A 26231-nucleotide genomic window follows, 5' to 3' on the forward strand; every position below is an offset into this window, starting at 1 on the left:
TTAAAAATGTTTATTAAAAAAATCAAAACTACCCTCCAAATAATAGCCATGTCCTACTGCATGTTACATATTTGCCTTGTGTTTAGCTAAAAAGTTCCCATTGCAAAACTCCTCTCCATGATCTGCAATGTATTTTGAGAAAAGGTGATAGGGCGACCAGCCCTGCAGCTATGGAACTACAGGTGCAGCCCCGGCTCTTCCTCACAGGACTTCTGACTGTAACACAGAACAGAAGTTGATGATTTGATGATTGAAGGAACTCTGCAGCAGTGGGTCAAGTGATTTCTTCGGAAGAGGCAAAGAAGAATAGCGACCAATTCCTTTCAGTGCCAGTGGGAAAATGAAAAATAAACCCCTTGAAGAAAAGATTGCAGGAGATCCGAATACAGAGACAGATTCCTACAAGCACAAGGGAGAATCTAACGAATAAGCCAAAGCCACTAGCAAGTAACCGCTGTAAGTAATTAGTGGTTGCTAGGTGACATCACTTCTGGACGTGACATCACAAACCCGCAAGTGGCCCATGGCAGTGCACACGCCGGGGGGGGGGAGAAGAAGCTTTTCTGCTGTTGAAAGATCTGGAGGACCCCTTGGACTCCAACTGGAAAGTGTTGGTTTGCTTCTTTTTGGATTCCTTACTAGAAAAGCAGAATGCAGCAGCATATTGGAAGTTACTACTGTAAGTTCATTGATTTTGAGTATGGCTTCTCAAAATAGTGTCCAGTGGCGGTGTCCAGATTTTTCAAAAATGTGAAGCACTCTTATTAAGAGAGCTATGTATATAGTGGGAGAAAAGTTTTGAAAAGTATATTGAGCTCAAATGGTACTGAGGGGATTATGCATAAAGACATTTCCCACATCTCTTAGTGAGTACAATACGTTTATGTCACGTTGGTTTCACTTTGAGTGACTGCTCTATAAAGTTAATGGAATTGAAAGTCCCAGGTCCATAGCATTCCGGATAATAGACCCTATACCTGTACTAAGCACAGTCATATTTGTTTTTTTACTAAATTGGCAATATCATGGTGAATGTTTGTTCTGCCAAAAATGTCAGATTAAACTTTCATCCTTCGTGTGTCATTTTCTCCCCCACCCCACAAATGCAATTCTCCCCCCTAACTCAAATACATAATTCTCTCCATATTTCACCATTTCCCCAGTGCAATGCTCTCCTCCTTCCTACATTTTTTATGAGCCATTCTGTCTTTTCCCCATATGCCATTCAATCCTGCTTTACTCCTTTCTATCTCAGGTTTCTTGCTCTATGTATTTCAATCTCCTCCTTACAACACCTAGGGGTTATTTATTAAGTAAAGTCAGAATCTGAAAATCCACCATCTTAAACCTGTCAAGGTAAAGTCAATGGCAGATGTACCTATTCCAATTTGACGATATCGTGGTCTGCACTGGGTTCGGACCAATATTCAGAAAAATTCAGGTTTTTTCGGACGATAACGCAAAATAATCAAGTGAGTAAAATCCGAAGAAATCCTACGATTCAGGTTTTTCTTTCATTTTCATCAAGGCTTTCCACAATCTGATTTTTTTTATAATTATTTTAATGATAAATAAGGTAAAATCATGGATGGGAGTTTAGTCGAGCTTGGTTTAATAAAAAAATTAGATACAGTACATTTGGATTTTAGTAAATAACCCCCTCCTCTTCCTAATATCTACAACTGCCATTTATTCAACATGCTCTCTTTGACATCGTCCACTTTCCCCTCATTGCTCTCCCCTCACTGCCCTTAGATATCAGCAGGCCCGGACTGGCAATCTGTGGGTTCTGGCAAATGCCAGAGAGGCTGCTATAAGGTCCCATAGAAAGTCACTATTTAGTGGGCTGGTGTGGGCTGTTTGGGCCTCTGTGTACCTGAAATACCAGGGCCTATTTTAATTCTCAGTCCGGACCTGGATATCAGCACAGAGATTTTCACAATTAACTGCTGCCCAGACACCTTGCAGTCATGGAACAGGCAACTTATTTTCCATATTCTTAGGAGCAGCACATTCAGGCTTCAGAAGACATGGAGCACAAATGTTTCAATTCATTCTTTTCTAATTCACACAAATGTGTCCCAGAGTGGTCTTGAACCCAAAGCAGAAGCCTCATCCATCCTCCCCTAGTTTTTGCTAGCACAGACTTTATGGGATCTATCTGCATAGGCCATGAAAAAAACCTTAAATGTTCTTCCTGTTAAAAACAATTGTTCGTGTTTGGCTGGCTGCACCCCAAATTACATCATTCCATGACCCCTTGATGATAAGGCTACACTTCTCTTGGCTTCTTGTAGAAGCATGCCAAACTCAATAAGAGCCCTGTGGGAGATGACATTATGTTTGTAGCCAACATACAGTGAGAAATTGGGTAGCAGTAGTTCAAAACTACAGCCTCGTCTTCAATGATCTGGAGAAATAAAGCAAATGTATATATATATATATAATATATGCACATATATATAATAACTAGCTGATAACATATGATGTATATTGGCCCTGTAAAGCAGCTCTTCTGGTGAAAAATAACATAAACCCCCTTGAGAACTTACCTTGATGTGGTTTAATTTACATTTTTGACTTCCTGGCTTCAGCAAATTGTGGCAACCAACAAAAACTACAGGAAGTAATATGATGAAACTATATGTCATTTTTTTTTCTGGGACCCAAAATAACAGATGTATTTGAATGTGTTTGATTTCTATTACAGATCTATCAGTAAAGGTTAGAACCTGCTTGTTCTTACAATAGGGACAGCTTTAGAATTTAAATGGCACTTGTGTAACTGGAATGCCAAGACATATGACAAGGAAGGACAGCAAAAAAAAAAAAAAAGAACGACAAGACTGGAAGTAAACAGGAATAAGAAAATAGATGCTGAAGTGTCGTTCTAGAATTACTGTGCCAAATTTACTGTAGCAGAGTCTAATTTAAAAGTGAGCATTCCTTGATGGTGCCATTCACTGTCTGTGCTGCCAACAGTCTGGTAACGGGCACATTCTGAAAATTCATTCTACACCAGGAAACCCACCCTTGTACCCTCCAATATCCCCATGTTATATGTATAATACTATAATTCAGTATCAGAAACCCCACCTTCAGTATGTACGACATGTCATCGCTTCCGTGATTTACAATTATAGGTATCAGCCTAGAGCATGGATTTAGTTTCACTGCAGAGGAAATTTTTGCTGGCACAAGCTGGGCTGATCTGCTGTTGAAGTTTTAATAGTAATGCTCTTTACGTCTGCTCTTATGATAACATTCATTTGAAAACTGTACATATATATAATCAGGGAAAATGTAATCCTTCAGTTTAGCTTTAATCCCAGTAACAGGCAGCATGACAATATTTTCTCTTTCACACGTCTACCACTATGCATAGAATTTTATGACATCCATATATTTCTTGTTAAAATTCTCAGTTTACGCGTATTGGTTACAAATAATATATGTCTCTAGTTGTAAGGGACCTAGTTAGAGCAGGCCTGTGTCCCAATCAGGAGATGTAATGGAAAGTGGTTAGGGATGAACCAAATCCAGCATTTGGTTCTGGATTCAGCAACAATTCTGCATTTTTCAGCAGGGTTCGGCCAAATCCAAGTGCCTGGCCAAATACAATTTGAATCATTAACATCACACGACTTTTTGTCATACGAACAAGGAAGATAAAAAAGTTTTATCCACACCCTTCCTAGCCCTGAAATTTGTAAATTTTCAGTTCGGAATTTATCCGAAGCTTTAACAAAGGATTTGGGATTCAGTGAAACCCCAAAAAAGTGGATTTGGCGCAACCCTTAGGGGCATATTTATCAAGGGTCGAATTAAGAGTTAATGGGAGTTGATAAAAACTCCCATAAACTCGAAATTAAAAAAAATGAATTCAATTTTTTTTGAATTCGGTGAATAGGATCGACCTGCAAACTTGAATCGAAAATCGAATTTGATTCATGTTTTTTCACCAAAAAAAATTTTTTTTAATTTTCAATAGTCCACCAAACTACTCAGACGGTGAATAGTCAAATTTGAATTCTTAAAGGGACAGTACATGATAAATGCAAATTTCGAATTTTTTTTAAACTTGAATCGAAATTGGACTATTCCCTAGTCGAATTACAGCAAAATAAACTCGGAATTTAAAAATATGAATTTTTAATTCAAACCCTTGATAAATCTGCCCCTAAGGGGCAAATTTATCAAGGGGCAAATTTTGAGGGTTAAAAAACCCTCGAATTCGAGCCTCGAAGTAAAATCCTTTGAATTCAAATATTGAATTCCAAGGATTTTAGCGCAAAAGGTTCGATCGAATAAAAATCGTTCGATAGAATGGTAGAATCGTTCAAATAGAACGATTTTAAGTGATCCATCGAAATGATTTTTATTCGATCATAAAAAGTGCCCAAAACTTATCTACAATGTCCCCATAGGCCAGGGATCCCCAACCTTTTGGACCCGTGAGCAACATTCAGAAGTAAAAGGAGTTGGGGAGCAACACAAGCATGAAAAATGTTTTTGCCAAATAAGTGCTGTGATTGGCCATTTGGTAGCCCCTATGTGGATTGTCAACCTACATTAAGGCTCTGTTTGGCAGTGCACCTGGTTTTTATACAACAAAAGCTTGGCTCCAAGCCTGGAATTTAAAAATAAACACCTGCTTTGAGGCCACTGGGAGCAACACCCAAGGGGTTGAAGAGCAACATGTTGCTCACGAGCTACAAGTTGGGGATCACTGCCATAGGCTAACATTCAATTTGGTATCTTTTATTTGGCGAAGTATTAAGTCGAAGAATTTTTTAAAGAGACAGTACTTCGATTATCGAATGGTCGAACGATTTTTACTTCAAATCGTTCGAATCATTCGATTCTATCGAATTTGACCAATTCGATGGTCGAAGTACCCAAAAAGTTACTTCGAAATTCGAATATTTTTGGATTCAAACTATTCACTCGAGCTTAGTAAATCTGCCCCATAATGATAAAGGTCCCTGTTCATTGAATCTTATTAATGTGGCACAATTTATTCATCTTATTCATCAAATATATTCATCTTAGAACTGTGTGTACAAACCACAACATAATCTTGATCCTATTTGCAATCATGTTTTTGCCCAGGGATTGATCAGATATTCACCAGGCAGGTTTAAAAATATTGTTGCCAAACTACCCACTGATGTGTTGAGTAACCACTCACACACTTACTAAGGCCACACCTCCCAACATTTAATAAATAGAAAGAGGTATAGGATGATATGTCCAACATAGGTATAACAGCAAAGTGCCAAAAAGGCAAACAATTCTGTTTGTGTATCGAAAGTTTATCTGAAGAAGGCGCACATCTCATTTAAGTCTCAGTTCCCCAGCTGTCAATCATCTTGCAGGAGAATCCATGATCTTAGTTACAATTGTATCTAAGTGCAGGTGCTGTGTATTCTGTGCGCTCTGCCAAAAGCCTCCTTATCTTATTAAATTCCCCAAGCTTTGTAACTGACAGCTTCAGTGAAGGAAATGAAAGAGTAATGTGGGACATTTAGATAAGTATCCAGGACATTAGATTTTGCTATGAAAGTCAGGACATTCATTAGGTTTTTATATCACTCCATCCATGCCATCAGTCACTGGCCTGAATCCTCTATTGTGCTTATGCTGTCCTACATTTAGTAGATCTTGTATTTAATATCTATTATTCCTTATATGAATACCATACAATTAAACCTGACATTTATACCCTGATAGCTATCCCTCTTGTAATTCTGGGTAACTGCTGGGTCTTTATTTCCTAACTATATTTTTGTATGCAGAAAAGTTTGGTTTATAACTTTCTCCTGCTGGGGCCTAGTAGTCCCATATCAATTCTTACCTTGTTCATAAACTGGCCCTCAAATATCCATATCACATCTTAATGCGAATCTCTACTATTATATTTAATCACGTGAAGCTTTGGTGATTCACTTCTGATAATTGTTTCTATTTGTGTTGCACGTCTTAGCTTTTATATTTGCTAATTGTTTGTTGCCCTTCTTCCCACTTCTAATGATAAATACATTCAAGAAAATGGCAGAATTCTTGACACATTTATACCAAATGTTAAAATGTATAGCCCCTTCCTGGTTTCCGTTGTTGCTGCATTTTTGTTACACTGAATATGTTTTTATGTTTTTCTGACAGAATATGAAGCTAAACGTTTATTTAAAGGTAAATAATTCATTTAAATCAATATTCAAACCTGAAAAATAATTGGTGCAAAAAGGCCCTCTAAATACCAGGTTTGTGACTATAACCTGTCAGACTTTCCTTGACTATGAACCACTATATAAAGACCCTATAAATACCCGGTTTTGGGACTATAACCTGACAGGCTTTCACTTAACTATAAACTAGCATATATTTCTATACCTGTTATGGGAAGATTAGCTTTTGTGACATTAGGCAAATGGTATCTTATGCAGAGAAGAGACAGGGACACATAAAGATGCAGAAAAATAGACTTTACCTTTAATTGTTAAACAACAAAAAACACATTACGAGGGTGTTTCTCTTCATATGGCAATATAGCATCAAAATATAGCAGTCTCTCATATATGAAAATGGGCCTCTCCCAGACTCTGGTCCACTACAAGGTCAACACCCTGTTACTCCCAGTTCCAAGTCAACTTCACTGGTGCACTTTCACCAAAACCCTCAGCCTCTCTCCAGACACAGTCACTGGTCCCTTGGCTCTTGCTTTCTCTCAAGTTCAGGCACTCTGTCTCTCTTTATCAGATACTCTCTGTGTCTCAGTCTCCATGGGACCCTTGGTTCTCTCTCTTCCCACACCAGGAACAAACAGGACTGTGTCTCTCCCAGACATACAGGAAAGAACCCATAGGTATGGGAGCGCACCCCTTTTACCTGCAGTAGCAGCTCTGCCATCTTATTACTTGATTGGGAGGTTATATTAACCCTATCTGGAGTAGGCATTCCCCTTCAGCCCATATCATACAGCTTAAATTCAGGCTTTTCTGTACATTCTCATGCAATAACGATGTGTTTTATAAACACACTGTCACACTGTGATAACATAGGGCTCTGGAAACTTATGAACATAACAGTGTATTCTTAGCACAATTAACTAATACAATTACAAGTTATCACAGTGTAAATTAAATCTCATAATGAAAGAAGCATATAACATGCAAGGCTTATTTATAAGGCATATTCTAACTATTCTAACGTAATGTCTTGGTTTGTGTGTGTATATAGTGTTACGTCTAGGTGACTTTCCTTAAAGGTGTTTCTTCAGATATATAAACTGTTACTTATTCCTTGGTTTCTTCTTCTGTTGCTACACCAAATGGAAGAGCTTCCAGTTATATCCCTTTGCCCTCCAGGACAACCAGGCCAACTCTCACACCAGCTCTTGTTTGTTTATTGTAACAGATAGAAGCTGATCTTCCAAAGGTTTGCTTGGATAATATTTAGCATTAATATTAGTCTCTTTCACCAATATTATTTTATCACGAATTCCCTTATAACAATGTAGACTTAAATAAATCTAATATAACAAAAACAAATTCTGCTAATGAAACAAGACATCACTCACAGTCACACCATTGGTTGAATTAGCACATGTTTATACATGTGAGCAGTAACGCCACACCAAGGCTTCAACCCTGTTACCGGCACACCGGGTGTAACGCCTCACACAAGACAAGACAAACGTGACAAACAAAGACAACAAACGAGGTTTAAACTGCACGTGTCTATGACGTCCCACCCTTTGCTCGTTTGACTAAAACTAAACTTAATCCAGGACAAGGTAAAAAAAACCCCATCTTACTTCAGACAGGGAAAAAACCCTTGACCTGGATTTCTACAGAACTATCAGAACTATATACAAAACTAACAGGGTATAGGATCTATAGACATGATGTGCAGGAAGACGAAGCAGTCTGAGATCTTACCATCTGCTTGCCTTCTCGTTACACCCTTATCCTTTCATATCTCACATTCACGCACCATTCGCTCACATATATATACCTACCACTGAACTTACCAGATGAGTGACTGCCTGGCATGTTCTCAGAACATGATATTACCCAGCTTATACTCTGCAAGACGTTATCCCAGGTGAAGGGCCTGACGCAAACAGGAATCGCAGAAGATGATCTGGCCTTTGTGCAGCAGATGGAAAGACTCTTAAACCGCAGCTATGCCCACAGTCCACTTGTGTTGTTTACCTGTGCTAGATGGAATAGCATATTGTAAATATTGCCTGGATTACCTACGTGCCTATATACTCACTCCAGCCAGGTGGAGTTTAGAAATGAAAAGCCGGGAACGGTGTTTCTGTCCCCTGAATCAGCTTCATCATCCTGGGTCTGGGAATGACAGTGGCGGCTTTCCATCATAAGGCTGGAATGTCTTCGCTGATGGCTGCACGAAAGAGAAAAAATTATTTTAGTGAATTTGATACGAAATCTATTTATTATGAGGACTAGAATAATTATGGTAGTTTTTTTTGAGGTCCCTAAGAAGGCAGTTTGTGTTTGTTTGCTATGTATATCACCATCACTATACAATAAAGACTGCAATGGAATTATGCAACCTCTAAAGGTGGACGTGCCATATTGTTTGCCTATGCAGAGATATGTGTGTAAATTTTCCATCTGTGAATATGGAGGCTTGTGCCTGCTACTTTCCAATTCACCTATTTCACCAGTCAATGCTATTCACCCAGGGATATAATCGTTTCTGTATTCCCAACCACGTACTTACCATATTGAGCTTGAAAGGGGGTTCTGCTCCTTCCTCTTCCAGTACCACCCAATCAATGGATTCATAGAATGGGTGTCACCTGATATCCCCTCGCAACCCAAGGCGTTGTCTAGGCTTCTTTTTTAGAAGCTAAAAAAGAAATCAACAAATACAAACTAACTGAAATATGGATCTTTGCTTATTAAAAGCAAAGGCAGGATGCAATTCAATTCAAATCCTATTACTTGTGTCCATGTTGAGCCAAAGTGTATATCAGTGCATACTACCCCTTTAAGAATCCAAAGAAGATAAAATCTGATAAAAATGAAAGATTCAGAGATCTTAAATTCAGTTTTAACCAAGGCAATGAAGTACAAATATATCTATTCAATATCTATTCTATTATATATATAAATATATGTTGCAACCCACCTTTTTTAGAAGATGTTTTAGATCATTATCCAGCCAGTCAGGTATTTGAGGCTCATGTGAGATGATGGATTCAATGAACTCCTCGGTGTCCCTGTTGAGAAAGGGGACTTTGCCAGTGGCCATTTCATAGATGGCGATTCCCAATGACCACCAGTCCACCGCTGCATTATATTCTTTTCTATCTAGAATCTTGAAAATAAAGGAAAATTATACCTTTTGAGAATATCTATTGAAATAATATAGCCAATTTTTGTCAGTTTCCAATTAAAGCTGTAAGGGCAAAAAAACATAATAGAACATCTAATTGTTAAATATGCCAGGTGAAACATGGGTGGCATTAGAGCTCTGTGCAAAGATGAACTAGTAATGGAAACATTTATGTAAAGCGATGCAGTTAATCTGGTTCTTGTCACTTTTCCACCATGTAGCAATATCTATATTGACTTTTGGTGTTTTAATGTTCTTTACAGCCTGGCTATTTTTTTGGCCTGTAATAAATACAGTATGTGAAAGTGAATGATTACATGTAGGCATATTCACAGATACAAAAAACAATTACCCATAAAAATTCAACTATGCTATTAATAATGATTTCTTTAACTATTATTATTTCTTTGAATTTGGATTTTAGATACATTTCTGTTGCCCTGGGCACATTTTCCTATACTTTTTGCTTTTATTAGGTTTCTACAATTAATGTACTGTATTTCCATTTCTTACCTCTGGTGCCATTTATAGCAGGGTTCCGACCCAGCCTGTGGTGGTGTCTCCTGGGAAGATGTTCTGCTTAGCCAGGCCGAAGTCAGAAATCTTTACAGAGCTGAGTAAATCTATACTGACCGAGGGATGATCCCCTTTTCATGCAGGAACTGCAGGCCGCAAATCATCTCTGCAGAATGGAACCTTATTAACAGGGAAATAATGGTTAGCTCCATTATCCTATAATAAGTTAACTTTTATTTAAGAAAATGAGAAGTAATTTAAATATGATACTAGTGTAGTAAGATTCCTAGTGTAAAAAAATAGGTGCAATAGGTATAAATCTAGTTATTAGTCATATTGTATTGGTACAATGTAATACTTACAGTACTCTGTCCATGTCCAGCTGATCGTGTCGCTCCAGCTCATCTTCAAGGCTGCCCCCACTCAGGTACTCCATCACGTAGAAGGCATGCCGCTGGTTACACAAACAAATGGAAAAGTGAAGGAGAGGAAGAAATAGCACAACATAGGGTAGTACTCAATTCAAAATAATGAATACCTATTTCTGTACATAAATCCTGGATGAACATGTATGAGGAGTACATGGCAAGCAGGCCTTATATAATATTTATAATGGCATTAGGAATTATTTTTATATTGTACTGTAAACTACGTTTGGTTGTTTTATGGGTTAATTTATTTTGTGATGACTATAATATATATATATATATAATATGTAAAACATTTTCAGTAGATGTATGAGTAAGTTATAAGTGTCACACAATGGGATCAGAAAGCCTATCAGTAAATGCCCACTCTTACAATAATAAGTTTAGACAGTTCTAAATGTAATAGGTGTCATATAGGCAGCGCCGATTCCGGGGCTGCTGCCATCTGAGGCAGCAGCCCAGATGCCGCCCCCCTCCTCTCCCGCTCCGCGGTTAAAAATTAGCGTCGGAGCGGGTTTCAGGGGGCAGTATCGCTAGTGCATTGAGTGCTAGAGCGCTCTTTGCACTAGCGGAGCCGAATTTCCGGGTTAAAACCCGGAAGTTCGGCTCTTAAAGTTACAAGAGGCCTCATGGGAGAAGCGTCCCTGCATATAGGCCTTTACTGGAAATAAGAAAGGGCTGAAGGGAATTGTCCTCGGCTGGGGCAATAGAGCTCGGGCCTAGCAGAAATCCTCTTTTACTCTGGTAGGCCAATCTGGACCTGCATCTGTGGGAATAATTGACAATATTGAGCCAACGTTGTACCTGAGTTTGAAAAGCGGCATAACCTTGACAAAGAAACTGGCAGTCCCTGGAGATTTCCAGCACTTGTGCCTCACTGAGAAGGCTGCTGTAGTTGGTCTCTTAAGTTTTTCTGATGGACTCTACAGCCACATAAGGCTTGCTGTCTCCTCAAGTTGCCAGCATAACCTGATAAAGGCAAAAAGAAGAGTTAATATAAATTATTGCATTTTTTATTGCATCTGAGGCTCCAAACGTGCACAACAAGAATTCCAGATCCTTCCCAAAACCTAAATCTTTTGAACAGACCATAGATATGAAGAGGTCTGAATCAGTCTTAAAGGGGTTGTTCATCTTTAAATTAACTTTTAGTATGATGTAGAGAGTGATATTCTGAAACAATTTGCATTTGGTTTTAATTTTTTATTATTAGTTTTTTTTTAGTTATTTAGCATTTTATTTAGCAGCTCTCCAGTTTGCAGTTTCAGCAATCCGGTTTGCTAGGCTCCAAATTACCCTGGCAACCATGCATTGATTTGAATAAGAGACTGAAATATGAATAGGAGAGGGGCTGAATAGAAAGATGATTAATAAAAAGTCCCAATAACAATACATTTGCAGCCTTACAGAGCATTTGTTTTAGATGGGGTCAGTGACCCCCATTTGAAAGCTGGTAAGATTCAGAAGAAGAAGGCAAATGATTAAAAAACGATTAAAAAAATAAATAACGAAGACCAATTGAAAAGTTGCTTAGAATTAGCCATTCTATAAAATACTAAAAGTTTACTTAAAGGTGAACCACCCCTTTAATTTTAAATAAAATATTTACAGAAAGTTTACCTTTGATCCTGTGTCTTTACTTCAGCGACACTCATTCATGTTCTTGTTCTCCTCTACTCAAGTAGGATTGCTTCTGACAAGGGTGCCATCTTGTTGAAATGTGCTCTACGTTGAACTCTACAACAGTGCAGATAGTTCTTTCTTTCCTTTCCTTGCACAGCTCAACATATACAAGAAGACAAGTAGTTTTTCTATTTATCTTAGTGTGCCTGTATTAGATTGCAAGCTCCATTGGTGAGCAGAAGGAATATTGACAGATATTTCCTGCTTGATTTTGAGCTCCTGGAAGAGGGGATCAGCCAAACTGTGTGAACTATGGGACTTGGCTCCCCTTCTTATTTTAAAAGTGAACATTATGCACAATATGCCTAACATGCTTACAAATCAAAATTACAGCCCATTTAAAATAGTAAAATGTTATATGAATGGCATGTTATTTTTGCATGGAATACAACATTTCCTCCCACACACCAACCAGGTTATTGGGCCTTGTACAATTAATCATAGTACGTGTGTGAATGTCAAAGGGACTTAGACTGTCAGTTCCTTTGGCATAGGGACTGATGTGAATGATGAATAATCTTTGTACAGTACTGTGGAAAAGGCTGAGGCTATATAAAAATTAAATAATAATCAATAAATATTAAATCATAATAACAATTAACTGTCATATTGTCCTTCCTTTTCCTAGCATTAAAATTGTGGCATTAGCCCAGCATTCTAAACTGTGTTTCATATTAGACCACCTTTCATATTAGCTTCATATAAGACCACCTTAGGGTCAGGTCACACTGGGCGTTTTTGGGAGATTTGGTCACCTGGCGACTAAATGCCTCGTTTTTGCGGTGACCAATCTCCCCAAACACCTTCCCTCACTCTGCGCTGGCTAAAATGAAAAAACGCCGGTGCTAATCGTTTTCCGAAGTCGCCCAAAGTTGACTCACAAGGAAACTTTGGGCGACTTCGGAAAACAAATTGCCGCGTGTGATTAGCGCCGGCGTTTTTTCATTTTAGACCAAATCTCCCCAAAACACCCAGTGTGGCCTGACCCTAAAAACTAAGGTACTTGTTTACTTTCTCTTTAACAAGATCTAAGCACACAAATCATCAGCATTACTTGCAGGGAGTTTCAAGAGAGACTGATGTATTCAAAGGGACAAAATGGGGTCATTTTAAGAAGGGTTTATGTTTTTCACAGCTAGAAGTGGAGGAGCCCAGGGGAATGGTTGTGCCAGATAAAGGTATGAGGTGCTCAATGCAGTGTTCTTACCGTCTGCCTCTTAACTACTAATGAACGATTGGCGAATTTGTCCCGTTTTGCTTTGCTGAAAAATTAGTGAATTTCACGGGAAATTCGCAAATTTTTCGGCGAAACAGGACAATCAGTGGGCATCAAAATTATTTTGAAGGTGTCAATTTTGACGCCTGCAACAATTTTTATACGCGCGCCTTTTTTTGTGCAAATGCATTAAAGTCAATTGGCGTCCGAATAAATTTGACGCACAACAATTTATGTGCGATAGGATGAGCGAATTTTTTCGCCTTGTTTCGCCGTGGAAATGATGCCCATAGACTTGTTTGGGGGCGTGCATCAAAAAAAAGACGCAAGTCAAAAAAAATTCTCAGTGCGACAACATTTTTTTGACGCCCATAGACTTTAATGGGCGTCGGCGACAATTCGACGACGGCAAATTTTTGGCAAAATGAAACGGCTCAACTTCGCCCATCCCTATGCGTGACTATTCTGACATGCGGCCAAATTTTTTTAATGCTGCAAATTTTTCGTGCAAATATTCACCCATCACTACTGGTAATGGATGTTGATTCCACCATACCATAAAAATAGGGCATCTGTGCCAAGTGCATTTGGATAGATCCTACAACATTCATCTGGACTTGATACAGTGGCAACATATTTACTGTGCTCACAATGTGTCCAACATTCAGCTTGTATAATAAGTATGACATTTCGTTTTTTTGTGACCAGCATTGCTTTGCAATCACAAAACCACATACATTTTGGCAAATAAAAATGATTGAAGCAAGGGGACTTTTAGCCATGATGTGTATTTTAAATTGCTGTTCTCTATCAAAATCCAAATTGATCTGACTATTTGAAAAAAAAAGTCAGACCAAACTAGAATCCACAATTGGAGCTTTATGATGATAATTTACTGTTAAAAATACAATATGCAAATTTGAAAAAAAAAAACATGTTCCAAAACTGCCTAGAAAACCGTATTTCAATGATACAATGCTGCAAAATGGTAATTTTTAATCACGTAATGCAGTATAAATGATTTTGATGCCATTTGATAAAGCCAGAATACATATGATAACATTTGAACTGCTGGGATTTTCTCATAAAATCCTCAGAATTGTAATAACTCTGCCTCCTAACGGTCCAAATGACAGAAACCTCAGCAGCGAGGAGGGCCAGGGAAGGAGTTAGGGTTGCCAACTTTTTGAAAAAAGTTTACCGCCAGGGTAGGGGGCGGGTCCACGAGATGGAGGATAGCGATGTAAATGGTCGGGTCGTGATGTCACAGGGACGGGATCATGATCATGAGGGGCCGGACCTGAGTCATGGAGTGTGGAATTGGTAAGTATTGTAGCCTTTAAAGGGAAAAAAGGGGTGGGCTGGGGGAGCATCGGAGGCAGGCCAGGAGCAATTTGACTAGTGATCACAAATTTACCAGCAGCTACATTAAGAGTAAAAATTTAATACCGGCCTGAGCCTTGGCTTGGTATTATACCGGCTAGGGCGGTGAAATACCGGCCAGGTAGCAACCCTAGAAGGAGGTTGGGGCAGCGACTGGGTCAGGACTGGGTAAGGAGAGCAGTAGTGCAGGGAGCGGGTCTGGGCCTGCTGGGCCCAAAAGGACCGGGCCCCAACAGGTTTTTTTCCGGTGTCCTGCCCGCCCAGGAATCTATGGGAGATGGCCTTACAGTAATTCAAAGCTTTCTGAATAATGGGCTTCCAGATAGCAGGTATACAAATGTACTAGAAAGTACATTGCCGGTAGATTTGTAAAACCAGTCCCAGCTGGTAATTTACTGGCTATACCATTCAATTACCGGCCATGGCTATCTAGCCCAAATCAGGAGATTACATTTTTCTGTACAAAAATGGAGGAGTGTAGCATACAGTCAGTGGCTGTAGGTAGGTCAGATTTCTTAAATGTTTCCTGCTGAACTGTACAAACCTAATACATATGCTACTGTAATTCTGACTTACCTAAATGTGCAGCATTTATTGATTACCCATATTTTCTATGCCAACAAAATAACAATCTTTTCATAAATATATGCACCCCATAATACTCTAATATAAGATCAGGTTGTATTTAGGTTTTACTGCTTCATTATAATTGAACAGTGTGATGCTTTAAATAGGGGTTTTTACATGAATCCACATTAAACCATCTAAACCAGAAAGTTACAAGTAAAATTAACTGCTAAAAAGGGATGTGTGGGTATCACATTTGCAGAGGACAGAGTAATTCAGAAATTGAGCCTAATGTATTGATGACTGTATCTATTGCTTCTTAGAGGACAAAACTCTCAGTTTGCCCATTTGTTCCTAATATTAGACTACTAGGCTACTGATACACACAGTTGTACAGCAGGTATGTGGGCAGCCCGGAATTTCTTAACATCAGACATATGAGAGTGGATGAATGAACACTTAAACTTCTGGAACCCAAAGAAAAAAGCTCATGTCTGTGCATGACTTACAGGGCAGACATGAGCTGTGTGCCAAGTAGTCTAAGATACCTCCACAGAAATACATATAAATCTGCTTTTAGCCTAATTGTGTAGAAGTTACTTTTCATCCTGGGTTACATAAGCCTAAAATATCAAATGACCTATCATTAGTACAGGGGACAACTTATTCTAGTATGTTTCTTATGGAATCTTTCTGCACAGACCAGAGAGATGTCCCTCATATGAAGAAGGCCGGCTAGTGCTACCCAAGCTGGCAGTGAGACAACAGGGGTCAGTGCCTTAGGGCAGGGCCCAGGCATAATGGGCGCCAGTGGATCTGCTTAAAAAAAAAGATTTCATTACTACCCGTGATGTCATTAGGTGTGCTCACTATTGACATCATCACAGATGTGCAAACGTTCTCCTGAAGCTGCAGAATGCTAACTGCTCATTGAATGCTTACTGCATGGGCATGCAATCACTCAAGACCCTATAAAAGGGCATTCTGTGTAGTAGCTGGAGACCAGGGAAGGATACCAAAACTGGGTCACTCCAAACCAAATAATGGGACTTGACAATTTTGCTGTGGCCCGATTTGGCTGTGCGTTCTGCCACTTCTACTTTGTGCCTTAGATTGATGCACAAGGTAGTTGCAGTTGGGGTCTGGGAGCAGGGCTGCTTTATGTAGCACTACATTGCCCCTCACAATGGGCAAGTGCAAAAATAAATTGCCCGATTGTACTTTGTCCATTATGTAGGGAACTGTAAATGAAGCCTAATTGCTCCTTAGACAAGACCTTACACTATCAGAGATGCTTGCGGAAAGAAATAAAATGGGAACTAGATATACATTCACATTTGTATTATCTCCATATGAAAATTAAATACAGGTATGGGACCTGTTATCCAGAATGCTCGGTGTGATATTTATACAAATGGCCTGTAAATGTCACTGTGTTCAGACATACTGTTCATACTTCCTGGACAGCTTAAAAAGTGAAAGTTACTGTTGTGTAATGCCTGCATGAGCCTGCTAATAAAGCACTGTTATACTCTACTCATCCTCGGCTACCCAAAATATAACACTCGGGACCTGGGGTTTTCTGGATAACAGATCTTTGCGTAATTTGGATCTTCGTAATCTATGTCTACTAGAAAATCATGTAAACATTAAATAAACCCAATAGGCTGGTTTTTGCTTCCAATAAGGATTTATTACATCTTCGTTTGGATCAAGGTACTGTCTTATTGTTACAGAGAAAAAAATTTGGATTATTTGTATAAAATTGAGTCTATGGGAGATGGCCTTTCAGTAATTCTGAGCTTACTGGGTAACGGGTTTCCGGATAACGGATCCCATACCTGTATTGAAGTTATACTAGCCCTTTAAATTTAAATACAGGGTCTACGAGATTATTTGTTTGGATATTCTATATTGTAAAAACTGCAAACAAGAAATGTTATCATTTTTTCTAATATAGATTTGGTTATAATTATCTGGTTACTAGGGGCACTGTTTCATTAGAGCCTGTGGGTGAGATATCATTTTAGCAGGGGAAATCAGTGTGGTAGGTCCTACATATTAATGCATCCAAATAAGCAAATAAATAAATAAATCTCTCCGTGGCAAAAAAATAGAAAGAAACATTAACATGGAAATAAAAGGAAAAAAACCCTATGTATAATTAGGGTATATGTTCCCTTTTATCGCTGCCCAGTATCGCTTGGTAGAACAGGAGCTGGGGATAATGAGGATTGTTGAATACACAATCTCCTGTGTCTTTAATGCAGTGCACGCCCACAGAGAAGTCACACAGATCCAGCCCAGCAGCGTGAATTCAGTGTATTGCAAAGACTAATGTGGCAGCACCGTGATTCACTGTACACTTTGGGGAATTTACTAAGGATTCTGGTAAGTTACAAGATGACTTTCAGCCATGCATGTTTTTCTTTAGCAATCAGCAGGCAACCAGTCAACCCCCTATAAAAATCACTCAGTGACACATTTATTGTAATGCCTGACTATAAACAAGAGCATCTCTTGCCCTGATCTTGTTTCAGATCAAATGGACTGGCACTTGCACTGAGATGTATCCTATACTCTTGAGTTGCAGAAGCAGCAGCAACTTTCCATCTGTGGCCCTTTAGTTGCTGCTGAACTACAACTCCCAGCATCCTTATAGGCTGTCAGGCAGGCACGAGCCTGTAGTCAAATTACAACCAAAGGGCCTCCAGGTTGTCATCCTTCAGTTAAACAAAGCAGGAATATTGTGCAGCAAAATGTGCTTTAGCTTCACTGTATAGTTTAATCTTGCTTCTCCCAAGGCACAGCACCCAGTCATAGAACTTTCTTGATTTGTATTTCCTTCCTTATATAAGTAAACAGGGTGCTAAGTGTGTGATTAGATTGCTGACGCACTTCACTATGTCTGTGGCTTCCTGGGCTGACACCGAGTTAACAGGCTGCGTATCCAGTCTCCTTGCACTGCCTGCTACTGCTGGATTATTATTGTCTACACAGGGCATTAGAATCAAAATAAAAAAGTATTTTCCAGGCTGCTTTCTCATCTGCTGCAGTGGGCTTCATTAGGCTGCCTATTGTTATGTAAGATGTCAGTGCTGCAAAATGGATCTGCGCTCAGGCTGAAATGGCACAGACGAGGAGGGATGCAGAGGCTCCCAATTTACACCTGTGTGCTTGGAGGCGTAGGAGCGACGTCACAATGCACGTGTTACGTGGGAGGGCTCTCACTGACTTGGGGCTAAGTAGTTAGTAACTACTTCACTGTCGCTACTCGCATGATTTCTGCCTGAAAGCTAGAATTAGAAGCTAGAGGGGAAAGCATGTGATTTCAGTCATTGCTGAATCCTATGTTGACATTTTAGTGGTCAAAGCAAGAGTGATTATTAATAACTGACCTCTGTATCTTGTGTGTTTTTATTTAATGGAAAGACTCACCTATTAATTAACATATATATATATATATATATATATATATATATATATATATATATATATATATATATATATACATATATATATATATATATATATATATATATATATATATATATATATATATATATAATAGATGGTTACATCTTAATCCAACGTTTCAGTCCCACCTGGGGACCTTTCTCAAGGCTGCTTGCTAAAGGTCCCCAGGTGGGACCGAAACGTTGGATTCAGATGTAAAACTTTATGAAAATAAAAGGATTTTTTCGCTTCAACTACAGTGAGTGCTGATCCTCCATCTTTTATTACTTCGATTTGATCGTGCACCACTGCAATCATACTGATCAGAGTGTGGGTACTGTGGGATACTCTATTATATATATATATATATATATATATATATATATATATATATATATATATATATTTTTTTTTTTTTTAACATAGTAAGTTAGGTTGGAAAGAGACAGGCATCCATCAAGTTTCACTTCCAAGATGGTAATCGGAACCAGTTCTTAGATCGAATACATATATAAACACTGTGTCTGCTGTCAACTGATGTCCTTCTCGAATAGGAGTATCCAAATCAGCTTTAGTTAGGGATGCACCTAATTCGAAAATACATTTTTGTATTTGGGTAATACTAAATCATACAGAAAGATTTGGCCAAATAAAGAATTGAATGCAAACTCAAAAAAAAAAATACTGTGTTAAAAATGTGGCACCTCCAGCTTAAAAGCAAAATGACATAAAGTTACTAATAGTATGTTAAAGAATGTTCTATACTTAACAATTTTTCTACTGGTATTCATGTTTTCTACTTTTTGAGTTATTTATTTATCATCTTCTTCTGCTTGTTTCAAGCTATTGCTTTGAGAGGCTACAATTTAGTTGGTGTTGTTACTCGTTATTACTTGGGTAAACTAATTGATTTAGAATCCATAGATATCTATCATTTTTTTTTTGTAGTGCAGAAATGCTTATACAGTACATACAGTAGATATTCGCTTGCAATATATTATATTTTGTTAAATTATAACAGCAATTGAAAAAGGTTGTTTACCTTTAGATTAATTTTTAGTATGATGTCGACATTGATATTCTGAAATAATATGTAATTGGTTTTCATTTTATTGTTGTGGTTTTTCCATTATTCAGCTTTTTGCTCAGCAGCTCTCCGGATTGGAGTTTAGCAGCTATCTGGTTGAATGGGTCTTGTTTACCTTAGCAACCAGGCAGTGGATTAATGAGAGACTGGAATATGAATAGGAGAGGGACTGAATAGAAAGATAAGCAATAAAAAGTAACAAATAAAATTGTAGCCTCATAGAGCAATAGTTGTTGGCTGTCGGGGTCAGTGACCCCATTTAAAAAGCTGGAAAGATATAGAAGTGGAAGGCAAATAATTTGAAATAATGAGGACCACTTGCAAAGTTGTTAGGAATAGGACATTCTATAACATGCTGAAAGCTGACATAAAGATAAATTGAACCTTTCAGATGTATTAATGAGAGAAACCTGTAAAATTATGGTGGGAAGTAATAAAGGAGGCAAACAATATTCAAAGTACAATTCTTACAAGAGGAACTAATCCTGATAATATATTGTATAACATGGAAATACAAAGCAAGAAAAGAGAGAAACGTTCTCAATATAGAGACATGCAAATATATGGAGCCATGCAAACTGTTCCTATAGTCCCATATAGACATTATAACCACAGGTTAAACTGCAGATATACAGAACCATGTGACAAAAACATACAAGTGGAGGATGTGTTAACACCTCATTGGTTCCCAGTATTAAGCAAAGACAACTAGCATGCAGGACTTGGAGAAGAACCAATCAGAACTTCTGATAAAGTTATGGCGTTGTGACCTAAAATAATATAGACATTTTTTTAATAATAGAATGTACAGGTATAGGATGTTTTATCCAGCATGATTGGGACTTTTTTTCGTTTTTCTTGATAAGGGATCTTTCTGTAATTTGGATCTCCATAAGGAGCAAGGAGGAAAAATCGAGCACCGCACAATGGATCGCCTTTTCTGAAGAGGAGCACAAGCGGAGTTTCGGTAAGTTATTCTTAAGTTTAATTGTCCTTGTGGTTAAAAAAAAAAGATGTTACTGGTCCTTTAAATTACTTCTGCTCTACACATAGAATTGTAATATAAAACCATAAATTAGAAAATAACCCACCTAGTGCTCACTGATAAATTTGCAATAACTAGTCAATCCGCCCCCATTCTGCCTCTTAATCACCCCTTTCTCCTTGTCCTAGCTCCTATTCTCACCCAGTCCCTAGCTGATGGTACTCACAGTATACTTCTGCTTAAAAGGTAGCAACCCTACATATTGTGTTCTAATGAGAACTAACATCAAAAATGTTGTTCCAAAGTATCCTTCGCCCATCTTTGGATATACATACAGGCAGTCCCCAGGTTATGTATGAGATAGGGTCTGTATGTTTGTTCTTATGTTGAATTTGTATGTAAGCTGGAACAGGTACATTTGGGGGCAGATTTATCAAGGGTCGAATTTCGAAGTCAAAAATACTTCGAAATTCGACCATCGAATTTAAATACTTTGACTATCGAAGTCGAAGTTTTTTTCAGCGAATTTGGGTATCCTGTGGTCGAATTAAAATTGTTCGATCGAACAATTAAATCCTTCGAATGGAACGATTCGAAGGATTTCAGCGATCGAACAGACAATTTTAATTTGACTTCCAAAAACTTAGAAAAATGTTCTAGGTCCCCATAGGCTAACATAGCACTTCGGCAGGTTTAATTTGGCGAAGTATTGAAGTCGAAGTTTTTTTAAAGAGACAGTACTTTGATTAGCGAATGGTCGAATATTCATATTGAAGTTTTTTACTTCAAATAGAATTCGAAGTCGTAGTATCCTATTCGATGATCAAAGTATCCAAAAAAATTACTTTGAATCTCGAATTTTTTTACTTCAAAAATTCCCTGGAATTCACTTCGACCCTTGATAAATCTGCCCCTTACAGTACCTATTAAATGCAATTTAGACAGATGGTTGTCTTAGCATAGTATTTATCTTTACCTTTCTGTGCAGATTCATTTTTAAATCTCTGTGCTCTGCAGTAGACAACACTCACCAGAGGGGATTGGGGCAGGTGGTTTATTAAAGCTAAATGCTAATAAAGGCCAAGCAAACCAAATTACATTAATGTAATGTTTGTAACCCGGGGACTCCCTGTATCCCATCTTTGGAATATGCAAAATGCATTTTGTGAATCAGGTGCAAGATACAATTTATATTTACAGTGCTGATTGTGTCACTTCCGAAGTGTGATATTAAATTAGCATGTAATTCTTTTGGCACAAGTCTGTTGTGACTATTGATACAAACTCCTTTGGGAATTCTGGAATTACCGGCACATTAGGGTGGCAGTAATTCCAGGATTCTAAGTTTCAATAGGAGTATGGGCATTTGCGCCTATCTCCACTATATGGAAGTGCAAGGAGCTTGTTTGCTGGTGTCAATATGTGGAACACTTAGGGGCAGATTTACTAAAGGGCGAAGTGACTAACGCTGGCGATGATTCGCCAGCTTTACCGCTTTCAGGGACTGCGCCCATTTACTAATGGGCACAGGCGTCACTTCGCTAGTGAAGGAGATAGACGCTAGCGGTGATTCATACTCGGCGACTTTTCGATCTGGCGAATGGACGTTACTCCGAAAATTCACTAAGATGCCGATTTTACTGAACGTTACCTCTTTCACCAGACTTGCCGTCGCCAGCTCAAACCAATCGAAGTACAATAGAACTTCCTCAATCTTCAGTTACTTACATCATATTCTGAGTGGAAAATTCATCTAAGTTCAAAAAACGCTGGCGACTTTTTCTATTTTCAGGGTGATAGGCTGCAAAACTTAAAAATTTAGAGTGGGCTCATGTGTAGGGCATTAAAACAACTCTATTGACTTTATTAAGGTTCCCTTGGCATGTCTAGGTATCAGTGTAAATGTAATTTATTAGATGCACCATGTAACATAAATAGGTGCATTCAACTTTAACTTTCCCGCCGTATGCAAATTAGCCTGAGCGCAAGACCTTTAAAGGAGAAGGAAACCCAGTCGGCGAAAAAACCCTCCCCCCCTCCCATGTGTTGCCCACCTTCCCTCCTCCCCCCTGGCCTACCCGTCCCGCTGGGCAAATGCCCCTAACTTGTTACTTACCCTTCTGCGCAGGTCCAGTACAGGGAGTTCACAGGCACCATCTTCTTCCACGCGATCTTCTTCCTGCTTTGACCTGCGTTTTGGCGCATGCGCAGTAGGAGCATTTCGCCGGTACGGATCTACTGCGCATGCGCCAAAAGTCACGAAGTTTTCCGATTCATGACTTTTGGCGCATGCGCAGTAGATAGTACCGGCGAAATGCTCCTACTGCGCATGCGCCGGTCAAAGCAGGAAGAAGATCACGTGGAAGAAGATGGCGTCGGTGAACTCCGTAGACTGGACCTGCGCAGAAGGGTAAGTAACAAGTTAGGGGCATTTGCCCAGTAGGACAGGTAGGCCAGGGGGGAGGGTGGGCAACACACGGGAGGGGGGGAGGGTTTTTGCACCGACTAGGTTTCCTTCTCCTTTAATGAAGTGTCGATAGGCAGAATTGAACACTAGCGCCTCTTCGCTTTTATTTGCTCACATTGCCTAAGTAACACTAGCCAAAAAATCGTCAGCGTTCGTCAGGCAGGACGAACCTTTGCATCGTAGTATATTTGCGCTGTCCTCATGAATTTTCGCCCAGTGAAGTGTTGCGATGGCTGCAAAGCCGTCACTGCCGATGTTTTCGCCGCTTAGTAAATTTACCCCTTATATCCATTTAATGTGAGTGCACACGCAGCAGCTATTGTAAGTGAGGCTTTCTGTCTTGATGCAAGTTGCACACTTATCGATAGAGGGTTCCTCCACTCTAGTCTCAAATGAAATGCTCTTTTTTCAACAAACACTGGTGGGTTCAATGATCCTTTTCATATACTGAATACTTATCATATTGACATCTTTTCTACAACTGCAGGGAAATCAGAAATCAGTGTACCAGCTAGCAAGGTAAACATTTACTTTTCAGCCATCGACAATGCATTTAATAATAAGAAAAGGTGTTCAAAAAGTTCCATTTGAATATAATATTGTATATAATGGTAAAATCATATTGTGGTTATAAGGATTATTATGGCACCCTGAAAAATACATGCATGTCATCCCTCATATATACATGTGACATGAGTAAGTGCTAAAGCAGGGATAGTTCAATTAGAAAGCAACAACAAGATATGTTTCTATTTCTATTGTATAATTTGGCAACTGGCATGCTGCAAGCAGTTGTATACCAGCTGTTTTAGTGTTCACTTCAAAATGCGTTATATAACTGCTGTCATTATTCACACAACTGTATGTTTGTAGCCCTCTAAAGTTTATAATGAGGTGAGATAAGTGAAAGTCGACTTTCTTGGCTCAGATTTCTTCTTTGAAGATAAACCTCTAAGATAAATTTTAGTTTTTTTTGGGAGTACTTCCCCCCCTAATTGTAAGTTTGACTTTCTCCTACTTATAGATCCAATACACCCCAAAATTCTTCTTCTTGGTTTCACAGATATCAAGAAATAACAAGAAAGAGATGTGCAGACATTCGTGTTTGCACCCATAGGCCAGCATAGTTCATGCGGCAACTGAAAATACAACAAAAGATAACCATTTTTTTACCGGCATACTCAAATGGCCCATATATTTTTTTAACCAATCCGAATGTACGAACGGTGCATCAATAAGTTTCCACAATTATTTTTTAGGCCATGCATTAAATGTTACAGAGTGCCATGTCATATACCTGATACTTACAGGCGTCAATGTATTTGTTCTTATTTGTAAATCTAAAAAGTGCTATTGTTTTCTTCTCATTGGGAATTTGTTAATTATACGTGTGCAATAATATTATAAACCAGCAAGACTTTACTAATAGGGATGTCGCGGACTGTTCGCCGGCGAACTTGTTCGCGCGAACATCGGCTGTTCGCGTCCGCCGCAAGTTCGCGAACGTCGCGCGACGTTCGCCATTTTGGGTTCGCCTTACCTGGCGCTTTTTTTTGACTTCTCACCCCAGACCAGCAGATACATGGCAGCCAATCAGGAAGCTCTCCCTCCTGGACCACCCCCACACCCCTGGACCACTCCCCTTCCATATATAAACTGAAGCCCTGCAGCGTTTTTTCATTCTGCCTGTGTGTGCTTGGAAGAGCTAGTGTAGGGAGAGAGCTGCTAGTGATTTCACTGATTTGAGGGACAGTTGATAGTAAGTTTGCTGGCTAGTAATCTACTTGATACTGCTCTGTATTGGAGGGACAGAAGTCTGCAGGGATTTGAGGGACATTTTAGGGTAGCTTTGCTGGCTAGTAATCTACCTTCTACTGCAGTGCTCTGTATGTAGCTGCCTGCTGTGGGCACTGATCTCTTCTGATCTCATCTGCTGACTGCTGTAATAACCCAATAGTCCTTGTAAGGACTGCTTTTATTTTCTTTTTTGTTGTTTTACTTTGCTACTTTAACAGCCAAGTGCTATTAGTCTAGCAGTGTTGGGGAGTGGGACTGGTGTGCTACTGTGCTGCTCCTAGTAGTTCAGCAGCACCAACCCGAGAATATTTTTTTTTTTAATATACATATAATTTTTTTTTTTATTTACTTATCTTACTGTTCTTTAAGGTGTCCAGTGCTGTTTGCTGTTCTTCATAGTAGTGCACCAATAGTAGTGCACTTGCAGGCATTATTTGCCCAGTGGCCATCTAGCTGTGTGAGCTTGTTCACATTCTGTCTAAATATCAATAATAATACCGTCTCCAGAAACACCACCTGAGTGACGTTTTTCAAGCAGCAATAATATATTCCGTATCCACCACTGCTGTAGTGTATACGTTGACCTTGTAGGCATTATTTGCCCAGTGTGTTCTTCATTTTCAAACCACTGCCACTTAGCTGTGTGAGCTTGTTCACATTCTGTCTAAATATCAATAATAATACCGTCTCCAGAAACACCACCTGAGTGACGTTTTTCAAGCAGCAATAATATATTCCGTATCCACCACTGCTGTAGTGTATACGTTGACCTTGTAGGCATTATTTGCCCAGTGTGTTCTTCATTTTCAAACCACTGCCACTTAGCTGTGTGAGCTTGTTCACATTCTGTCTCAATATCAATAATAATACCGTCTCCAGAAACACCACCTGAGTGACGTTTTTCAAGCAGCAATAATATATTCCGTATCCACCACTGCTGTAGTGTATACGTTGACCTTGTAGGCATTATTTGCCCAGTGTGTTCTTCATTTTCAAACCACTGCCACTTAGCTGTGTGAGCTTGTTCACATTCTGTCTAAATATCAATAATAATACCGTCTCCAGAAACACCACCTGAGTGACGTTTTTCAAGCAGCAATAATATATTCCGTATCCACCACTGCTGTAGTGTATACGTTGACCTTGTAGGCATTATTTGCCCAGTGTGTTCTTCATTTTCAAACCACTGCCACTTAGCTGTGTGAGCTTGTTCACATTCTGTCTAAATATCAATAATAATACCGTCTCCAGAAACACCACCTGAGTGACGTTTT

At 39.0% G+C, this 26231-nt stretch overlaps 1 protein-coding gene across 2 annotated transcripts in view; it reads left to right on the forward strand.

The window, feature by feature from the left end:
• The first annotated feature begins 20632 nt into the window (after positions 1 to 20632).
• The window catches only part of pcgf5.L (polycomb group ring finger 5 L homeolog), a 58433-nt gene continuing 52834 nt past the window's right edge, over positions 20633 to 26231 (forward strand). For both annotated transcript variants that reach the window (XM_041568754.1, XM_041568756.1), the window contains exon 1: positions 20633 to 20675. The gene's annotated coding sequence lies outside the window, so the exon portion shown is untranslated. The remainder of the gene's footprint in view (positions 20676 to 26231) is intronic.

This window comes from Xenopus laevis, chromosome 7L (assembly GCF_017654675.1).
Source record: "Xenopus laevis strain J_2021 chromosome 7L, Xenopus_laevis_v10.1, whole genome shotgun sequence".
Lineage (NCBI taxonomy): Eukaryota > Metazoa > Chordata > Amphibia > Anura > Pipidae > Xenopus > Xenopus laevis.